The sequence below is a fragment of the Ischnura elegans genome, chromosome 13 (assembly GCF_921293095.1).
Source record: "Ischnura elegans chromosome 13, ioIscEleg1.1, whole genome shotgun sequence".
Lineage (NCBI taxonomy): Eukaryota > Metazoa > Arthropoda > Insecta > Odonata > Coenagrionidae > Ischnura > Ischnura elegans.
Genome location: NC_060258.1, coordinates 6597653 through 6606702, shown reverse-complemented (window position 1 = coordinate 6606702; position 9050 = coordinate 6597653). Strand labels below are relative to the sequence as shown.

At 36.3% G+C, this 9050-nt stretch overlaps 1 long non-coding RNA gene across 3 annotated transcripts; it reads left to right on the top strand.

The window, feature by feature from the left end:
- The first annotated feature begins 2578 nt into the window (after window positions 1–2578).
- LOC124170460 lies at window positions 2579–8724 on the top strand. 3 transcript variants are annotated; one of them, XR_006867472.1, is made up of 4 exons: window positions 2579–2903; window positions 3297–3522; window positions 7771–8271; window positions 8414–8724. It is a non-coding gene; the product is annotated as an uncharacterized LOC124170460 (long non-coding RNA). The 3 variants fall into 3 exon arrangements; XR_006867471.1 differs by having other exon boundaries at window positions 2579–3522; window positions 8420–8724; XR_006867470.1 differs by having other exon boundaries at window positions 2579–3522.
- Window positions 8725–9050: the final 326 nt, after the last annotated feature.

The window sequence follows — 9050 nt, the reverse complement described above, 5'->3', positions numbered from 1 at the left end:
TAAGAAGGTAGTAATAAAGTAGCTAAGTTTTTGTCTTGTTCTTGACGGTGATATCGTCAATAGGTTTTTCATGCCATTATAGTACATGACTAGGAGATTGTTTTTCTTTACTCTCACTCAAATTTTTGTGGAAGTACTTCCACAAGTGACTCTTTACTGGTGCCATATCACTTTCATTTCTGAGCTTACACCGAACAAAGGATTTTAGTGACTTATGGGTGAATCGGCTTCGGATGAGGTGTCTGGGCTCTTCCACTTACGAGGTGTTATACATTTATTTACGATTGATTATTAGGTAAGAGTTGCCCAATTAGCTTTATTACTTATTGGTGGTGAAAAAAAATTGTTCGCCCTTGACCAATTAGGCCCTGTATTCCATATGATCGCTTCTTATTCCCGCCGATTATATTCAAATAATCGATTATGCAAAATAATCGGATGTCCATAATCGATTCAATAATCGCAATAATCGAAAGCAAATAATCGATTTTTACGTATAATCGATTATTTTTGCCCATCTCTACTTCGTGACAAGTTTATGGTCAAGGTCAAGCATTAGTCAATTTCTCAAATAGTTTACTTCATTGACTACGCAGGCTTTGATTGCACAAATGTGATGACCCCGTCGAAATTTTTTATGTGAGAGAAAGGCATAAATATTTGCTTGGACAAATGATTTCGGGCTTGGTTTGAATTGAGGTACGTGGTTTCTTATGTTATTGTTTAATTCTGGTGTATTAAAGGTGTCAGCGTTGTTATTGGAACAAAGAAATTCCTCGAGTCTTCGAAAGAAGGGTAAATCGGATCCAATAGAAACAATTTTTGTCTGGAATTTGAAAGAGATGTAAATATAGTTGAGACTTAACATTTTTCATAAACTTGGTGAGAAGAATGGTCACTCTTTAATGCATCGTAGTTTACCTGAATTTGAGAATACTAATTTCATAAACTTCATTGATTTATCATTGTGGAATCGATGTTTGTGACGTATCCACATGATGACGAAGGATTGAGTGCTAATTGCTACTTCCGTTGAGTTTTGAAGGAACTCATTTTCATCACAGCTACTCGAACTGAACCATCCAAACAGTTTTTCAACTATTTCGATTTTCTTCATCGTGAGCATAGCAAATCATACATGATCCGTAAACTGTATTGCACATTCATGCATCTTGTGGCATAGTAATTACGGCTTGAAGTATAATTGTTTTCGTGTGTTCACTATGTTAGTATCCCTTTTTATCAGTGAAATAGTATCCTACGAATCGTAGACTTTCCTTGAACATAAAATGCCAGACTTAACAATCAAATACCAATTTGGTGATATTATTTGTTAGATATGGTTAATTAATTCGTCATCTTATAATTCTCTGCCAGCCTCTGGAAAGCCTCAATGAATTCCAACTAATTTGTGGGCTCAAATGTGATAATTATGGAAAAAAGTGATTACATTCATGTAGTGGTATACTTTTCCTAACTAAATAAATCAGTTCCTGTGAGTAGTAGAATATGATGTTTGAAAACATAACCGGTAGGAACTTCAAAAGTGTTCCATTAGTTATCAAATTGAAATTCGATAGAGAATATCAGTTGATTCATCTTGGATATAATAACATGAAATTTATTTTTTCCGGCATAGAATTTTTCTGTAGAATTATTTAATACTCTCGAACCAGCTACATTACTGTTTCCTCTGTCCATTTTTTGTTGTGTGTTCCTATTAAGCAGGGGAAAGTGGGTCAAAACCGACAGGTAAACATTTTTTCATTTAAAACTTGACCCGCTGTGGCTACTATTCATTTAAATGTGGTTAACAGTAATATTTATGCATATTGGGTGTAGCATATTAATGGAAATGCATTTTATGAAAGTGATTCCATATATTTATGATTTTTTTCAAACATTGACAAAATGTAGATTTTGCCTCAAAGATGGGGCAAAATAGGCACCCATTGAAATTGCATTTACAAAACCATTATTGTACAATTTTGAAAGATAAATTTTATAAACACACTTTAAAAACGTGTGATATTTCTAAACATGAAATAGTAAATTAACAATATGTGAGGCTGGATATTAACTTGTGTACAGCAATCACATAGAAATTGTCATCTTCTTCACAATTAGAACACGACTCTGAGCCCACTCTTTGCAATTCAATCATTGTATCCAACCCACTTTATTCTTGGAACTCGAACACCATTCGCTGCAAAATTTGCAAGCCTACTCGTCTCCTTGGTCACATACATCCCTATCTGTAATGGCTGTTGGAGCACATACTTATGAAAGTTTTCATGACTAGAAAAATTTCTAAAGTATCTATAAAGTTAAGGGTATCTCCCTATTCGTCATTCGAGATTGCTTTTAAAGGGGAAAACAAAATTAAAGGAAGCAGAGGACTCTGTTCAAATGCAGTGGCTGAGTCAGGGAGAAAGGGGAGATGAGTTAAGGGCACAAAGATATATCCCTTACAGTGAGGACTCTGTTGATGAAGAGAGGGTTATGCCATCTAAGACTTCATCTTGTAGATTTTCAATCTCCATTCTAGCAATAATAATGTTTTTATCATTCTGTTCTCCTTCTAAATTGGTCTGGGTATCAGTTAGAGAAGAAAATTCCACATCCATCCATTCCATCCTGAAGAGTTTCTTCTAGTTCCTTTATTTTAGCCTCCAAACTTTCCTCCTTAGCTTCCAGAGATGAGTTCTCATTCTTAAGCAATGAATTTTCTTCATTTCAACAAAGTTAGCCATCAAAACCAATGCATTAACCTTTTTGTAAGAGAATTATGCCAGCCGAAACTGACATTAAAAAGATGCAGAGGAGGAGGACTTTGCCCCCAATACCTGCATCTTCTGCCAATAAGCTCCATGCACGAGAAAGTGAGGGAACATTCCTTGACAGTAAGATACCCACAGAGGCTAATACGTTCTATCAATATTTTAATTGGCCATCTTGATTAGATGTGTGGGATTAGAATTGGGGCATCAGAGAAATGATGGGTGGTGCTGCCATGAATTGCAGTATGGCTATGAGACTGTGGACTGTCAACTAAGTACATATAATTCAAGTTAATGTCTGTTTCAGGGGTTTTGTGTACAATGAAATTAAATTTTGTCTCATAGGTCATTATGTTGAGCAATTTAAAATTATTTTATTCCCTTTCTTTGAAAAAGTATTTAGTGGTTCATTCAGTGATTAGCATGGTTCCCTGGTCAAGAGCACATATTTAAAATGAATATTTAGTATTTTTATTTGTGAGAGCCACTAATCTATTTATTTAACCAATGTTTTAGGTACTAGGACTCACTTCAGTAATGAGAACACTAGCGAAACCAGGAGACCTTTAAAATAAAAAAATATATACTTTAGAATCATTGATACATGATTTGCTGAAGAAAGTGGGACTGGGGCAAAATAAAACTTTGCAGGATGGCGCAATGGAAAAATTTTATTAGACCTCTTTGAAAGGCTTTTTTCAATTTCAAAAGAGGTTAAAATGAGCCAATTTCAAAAAATATGGTAAGGATCTTTAATTTATTCTATTTTATTTTTGTTGTACCATGCTTTCCTTTCTCAGAAAAATTTTGATAAACTGGCCTAGATAAAAACGTGGGTTTTCTTGAATAAGGCCGCAAACACTTACCTTGTGATTTGTTAATCATCAATCCAAATGAAACACAAATTGGAAATGGAATTGGTTTACATTCAAAGGGCATTTGCTTGCTAACTTGTTGACAGTCAATGGATTTGAGTGAATACAGAGCACCAGCGGTTTGATTATGAATTAGGAAGCTTGCATCATCCACGTCTTAGCCATTATTGTTCGCTCACTCTATATTTATGATTTTATGTGGTTATTCATCGCATTTAGAAACACTTTGTTGATGAGATCCTCGTGACACGAAATTGCAAAAATTCCGAGGAAATGAAATCAATCTTGTTGATTTGTTGACATGAGCGTGGCCATTACCCATAGTCATCAGTTGTTAGATTTTTTTACATATACTTTTACTTGCCTTATATTATTCTAAAATAGCTGCCATGAGTTGATACGTTAAGGACAAAAGCCGTCCACGAATCAATGAAAGAAATGATAATTTCATATTGATATTATAATTTTATAGTTACCTAAACTTAAGCCTTCAATAATAAAATTGATAAATCAAACTTTTAGTTTCAATTTCATCTTGAGATTTAGTGCATTGGCTGCATTGCACCCATGAGGCAATAGTTACACCACTGGAAGGAGAGGAAGGGGGTTAGAACTACAAGGGGATCTCACATTCTAAGTCGATTCATTACATGTACAACTCACGAATATTGTAATTGTTGTACGGTGCAAATTTCTTCTGGTAAGTGACTTTCGCTCCTAACTTTTTTGAAGTTCTCCAGCATCTGCCACCAGAACAGTGTTTAAAGAAAGGCCAAATTTACCCTTTAATAAGAGTCCATTTTGGTCAAGGGCCATAGAATTAATTGTCTCTCCAGGTTGGAACAAACTTTCATCTCAGAAAATGACTAGTGTTCTACCAATTATCTGCAGGATTACTTGATTTTAGCTACCACCCTGTGCAGAATAGAACCAAGAAATACTCTTACCTTAAGCATGGCCGAGTGTTTTGTAAGGAATGAACCCATAAAATCCAGGCAAACCCTTCTGTATTTCTTACCAAAGGATGGGCCGACATTTGGGCTCTTGTCGTAGTGCCCAAATGCGTTCATAGCGTGGAGCGGAAAGGAAAGAAAACGAAATGAGCAGTAGGAAAGAAAATTGTGGGAGGCCGTGAGGGAAGGCTGGGGATAGCTAAGCTGCTTTAGCAATCCCTGCATTGAGGAAAAGTCACTTTGGCTCTACCCAGATAGCAATAAAAATTTTGAGCAACTGGTGTTGGTAGTTGAACAATGGTCAGACGTTGAAAATTTTTTTTCCCGCACTCAGCATACAACCCATTAATTTTTTTCTCCAGGTTGAAACAAACTTCCTTCTCAGAAAATGACTAGTGTTCAAAAAAAGTTAATAGAACTCATTGTACTAATTATAATTTTCATACTCGCCTGCAGAAAGGGCGTGAAGAACTTTTGCCGGGTCATACGATATGGTCTCTTGAGAGTGGAATCGGAAATTTTGGGTCAGTCCTTGCGAAACTTATGGCCAGCCTCATGTATGGCCCCAGTGCATAGAATGGCCTCATTTAGCAGAATGGCCCTGCATGGTTCAGGGGGTCTATTCACTAACTCGAAGCACCCATTCTGGTAGCTTCAAACTAGCTACCACAATTGGCTACCTACCGTATTCCCTAAGTGGGGGTGGCTACCTCAGACCAAAAATTGCTGGTAGCTTTCTCAAACGGTACATGGAATATGAGAAATATTTCACGTGAACTCAGTTTTTACTTTTAGAACCAATGAACTGGCTCGTTTCATTGTGTTACATGCAGGAAAATCATAATGTCACTCCTGGCTGGCCATTTCAAATTAACAAACTAAAAAATTATGAAAAGCCGAGTGCCTTTATCTTCATTGTTATAGAAATACATAAAAATAATTGTATTAGGCTATATGGCATACGTATCAATTCAATAGTTTCGATCAATGGAGCAGTTTATGTCAATAATGTTAATCATAACCACTAGGTCATATAATTATCGTGAAGTGAAAATACAAGTTACTACAAAGACATAAAACCAAAGCAAGGAAATTGTCGTTTTAATGCCTGAGAACTTTTCACTAATGTGTCACACTTTGCTACAAAAATGTTGATTACCATCTGTTTCTGAGCAGAGATTGTTCCTTCTTGCACTGCGAAGGAATATCCCAATTACAGGTGTATATGATAAGTAGTATTATTTTTTCAATTTCATTTTATTTAATTTTTATCACTTATCATTTATTGAATGATTTTATTTATTTCATTTTAGACTCACAATATACTTCAAACAATATTGACACAAAACTCTGTCGTGCCATTCTCACAATGGCTAAATTAATATTTAAAAGGTTTTATGGATCAGTATTACATGCCAACAGCCAACCCTGCACTATTGCAAGTGAGGACATTTCATTATAACTTGACCATCACAATGATAAACCAACCTACGTTGTTCCTTCTCTCAATATTATTGTCATGTACTATCATTATTCTTGTAATGACTTCGTGCGTGGACTCATTGAATGCCCATGGTTACACTTTTTCAAAATTCAAAACAAATACACCAACCTAACAACCGGCACTGAAATTAAATGGGTACATTAGGCCTTAGGCACTCAAAGGAAATCAGAATGAGATCATGAATGCATTCATTCATTGGAGGAGCAAGAAATTTAATAATATCTATCATAAAACACCTTACATTTCAATACAAAATAATAATTGCCTTCTCTTCGATGGTCTGCATCTATGCAGCTCTAAACTCTCTTCACAAAATCACTTCAAAACAAATATCATTGCTGAAAATGTACGGGAAAGTTTACCATAAATGCATAGACACTTGCAAAAATAAGACATCCATCTCTCAGCATTGGATATATTGGCATTGGTAATCACTTCAATGCATCAATTTTTACCGCCAGTACAAAAGTGTTTATGGCAACGTATATAATAATCACTGAAATAAAATGATTAGAAGCAACATTTTTCTTCTCCAAGTGATGTAATCAACTAGTTAACGTGATTGATAGTTCACTCCGAAACATACATGTTTAGTCAAGGAATTTATCACTCATTCCCTCTACTTTGTTAAGAATACAATAATTAAAGGCTAAAAAATAATTTATGCAGCATTCGTGACCTTATCAAAGAAAATATTTACGGACAACAGCAAAAATAATCAACAACTTTCTTGTTTACCAATCCATCGCGAGTTGTTCCAAGAAAAAATACTGATGGGATAGAACATAAGATTAGCAACATGCACCACTTGGCTCACGGTGGTTTCCTAGGAATTTCCCTGTAATTTGATGGAAGCTAGCTGAAGCGCGGAATCCCAAGGGTGTGCTTTGTGAAGCTACCCTTCGTGGAATTTCTTCTACCATAGTATCTAGTTTGAAGCCACGGAAGTAGTAGCTCCACATCCCATAGAGAATACGGGTTGGAGCCACATAAGCTACCGGTAGCTTCTGCTAGCTCTTTCGCCGGTGCTTCTGCATTAGGAAATAAAAGTGGAAGCTAGTAGCGTAATTAAGCAGCTCATTGCCAGAAAGCTACCACGTTTCAAGTTAGAGAATAGTCTTCCAGGACTATCACTATGGTGTATTTCTGTGTCTTCATTTTGTTCATTTGGTGCTTGTAACTAATGAATTTTAACTGCTGCAAGCCTAGGCAGAATAATAATGCCACCGCTTCCCATTGTATTCCAAAGCCCTTCCTGCATGAATACAAGTAGGCCGCGTACAAACATAATTTACGTGAGAAAAAAGCTGCTGTTATTGCTCTCCTTAAGTCTTATGGTATGTTTACTATGAGGGTAGTTCAGGAGACATTTTTCACGTAGCACTAATGAAATGGTCCCCTATGGGATATTTTTGTCTACACGGTGTTTCGGGGATTTGAGGTAAGGAGGGATTCCAATCTCGGCATCGAAAGGGCTGAGGCAGGAGGTCGAGGTAAGAAGATAAGGGGATATGAACAAATAATAGGCCAGTCACAGTCAATATAAGTCCCAAGTGAAGGGAATAAATGTAATGCTTTAGATAATACATTCAAAGAGCTTATTTCACCTGTGGAAATGTATAAAAATGGCTTACAAAAGAAATACTACTTCTTTCCAGGGACAGCAATGTCGCCTCCAAAAATAACATGAATATGTTCATGAAAACTTTCTGTGGCATATCTGCTTTACCACTGACAACGGGTTACTGTGGCATGGTGACGTGATGTTTCCGCTTGAAAAGCTAAGGATCATGCGCTCTCACGGAAACAGTTCAGTATGACATCCTTGGTCAGTAAATTGAAGGAAACATGTGCATATGAGAAGAGGCTAGAGATGTATGCAGACTCATGAGATGCAGATGGATAAGTTGACTCCTAATGATCATACAAGGTCTTCTCTTTGGGGTCGAAAGAGATCCATTTTGAAAAATGGTTTCCTCGCAAGAAAAGAATGTCCTGGAGAATTTGTGTTGGGTGGCTCTGTTCACTATGGAAGGTGAGCAGGCAGTGGGCATGAGAACTGTCTTTCTAAATATGGATGACCACTCGTTGAAAAGAGCCATTCTCGCTCAACGGAGAGCATAATACCAATACAATAACTTTAGGCTTGGAAGATTGACGTAAGTATGCTTACTGCTGTCACTATACCTAAATATCGTTTTCCTACATTTTATGGCTAATTTCATCCATAACAAAAACACTCATCGGGTTATTCATACGCATTTTTAATACCAATACATGCTTTCTTTTTGCGCATTGAAGTTCTAGGCCAGCTCTCAGTCCCTGGAAATGATGTTGCCAAAATGGACCCAGAAGTATTCCAAGGCTCGGAAACACTTAATGGCTCCAATGATGCCGAATACAATACATAGATTGAAGAATATAAAGAAACAGAGTGACATTCCACCGCATAAAGAAGAGAAATGAAGGGCTAGAGCTAAAACTCATGTTATCACAGTTTGTAATGTATTTGGAGTCTTTGTGTGAGAAATTTTTGCTGGGACAAGAGAAGGATTTCATCTTAATGTTTAACAAATGTAAAAGTAAGTGAATAAAAAAGCAACATGATCTAAGATCATTTAGTTTATGCCTGCAATTCTTATGGGATGGAGGAATCTGAAAATTTTACAGCTGACTATTCATGAGTGCATATTTCTGTTTAACACAGATTTTGATACTAAAAGAGCAGTTTATCGGAGATTATAAGGAACTATTGAACGACCATAGTATTATTTTTGGGTCCTTCACTCCCCGTAGTACTATGAGTATGTTAGTGACCACTGGGTTTGTTTCTTAAATGATCGCTGATAGTAATGATGTAATCCCAAGAAAACATGTCATCTTATATCCATTAGCTGTGCCAATTTTCCATATGTATTCCGACAGTGATGATATTTTT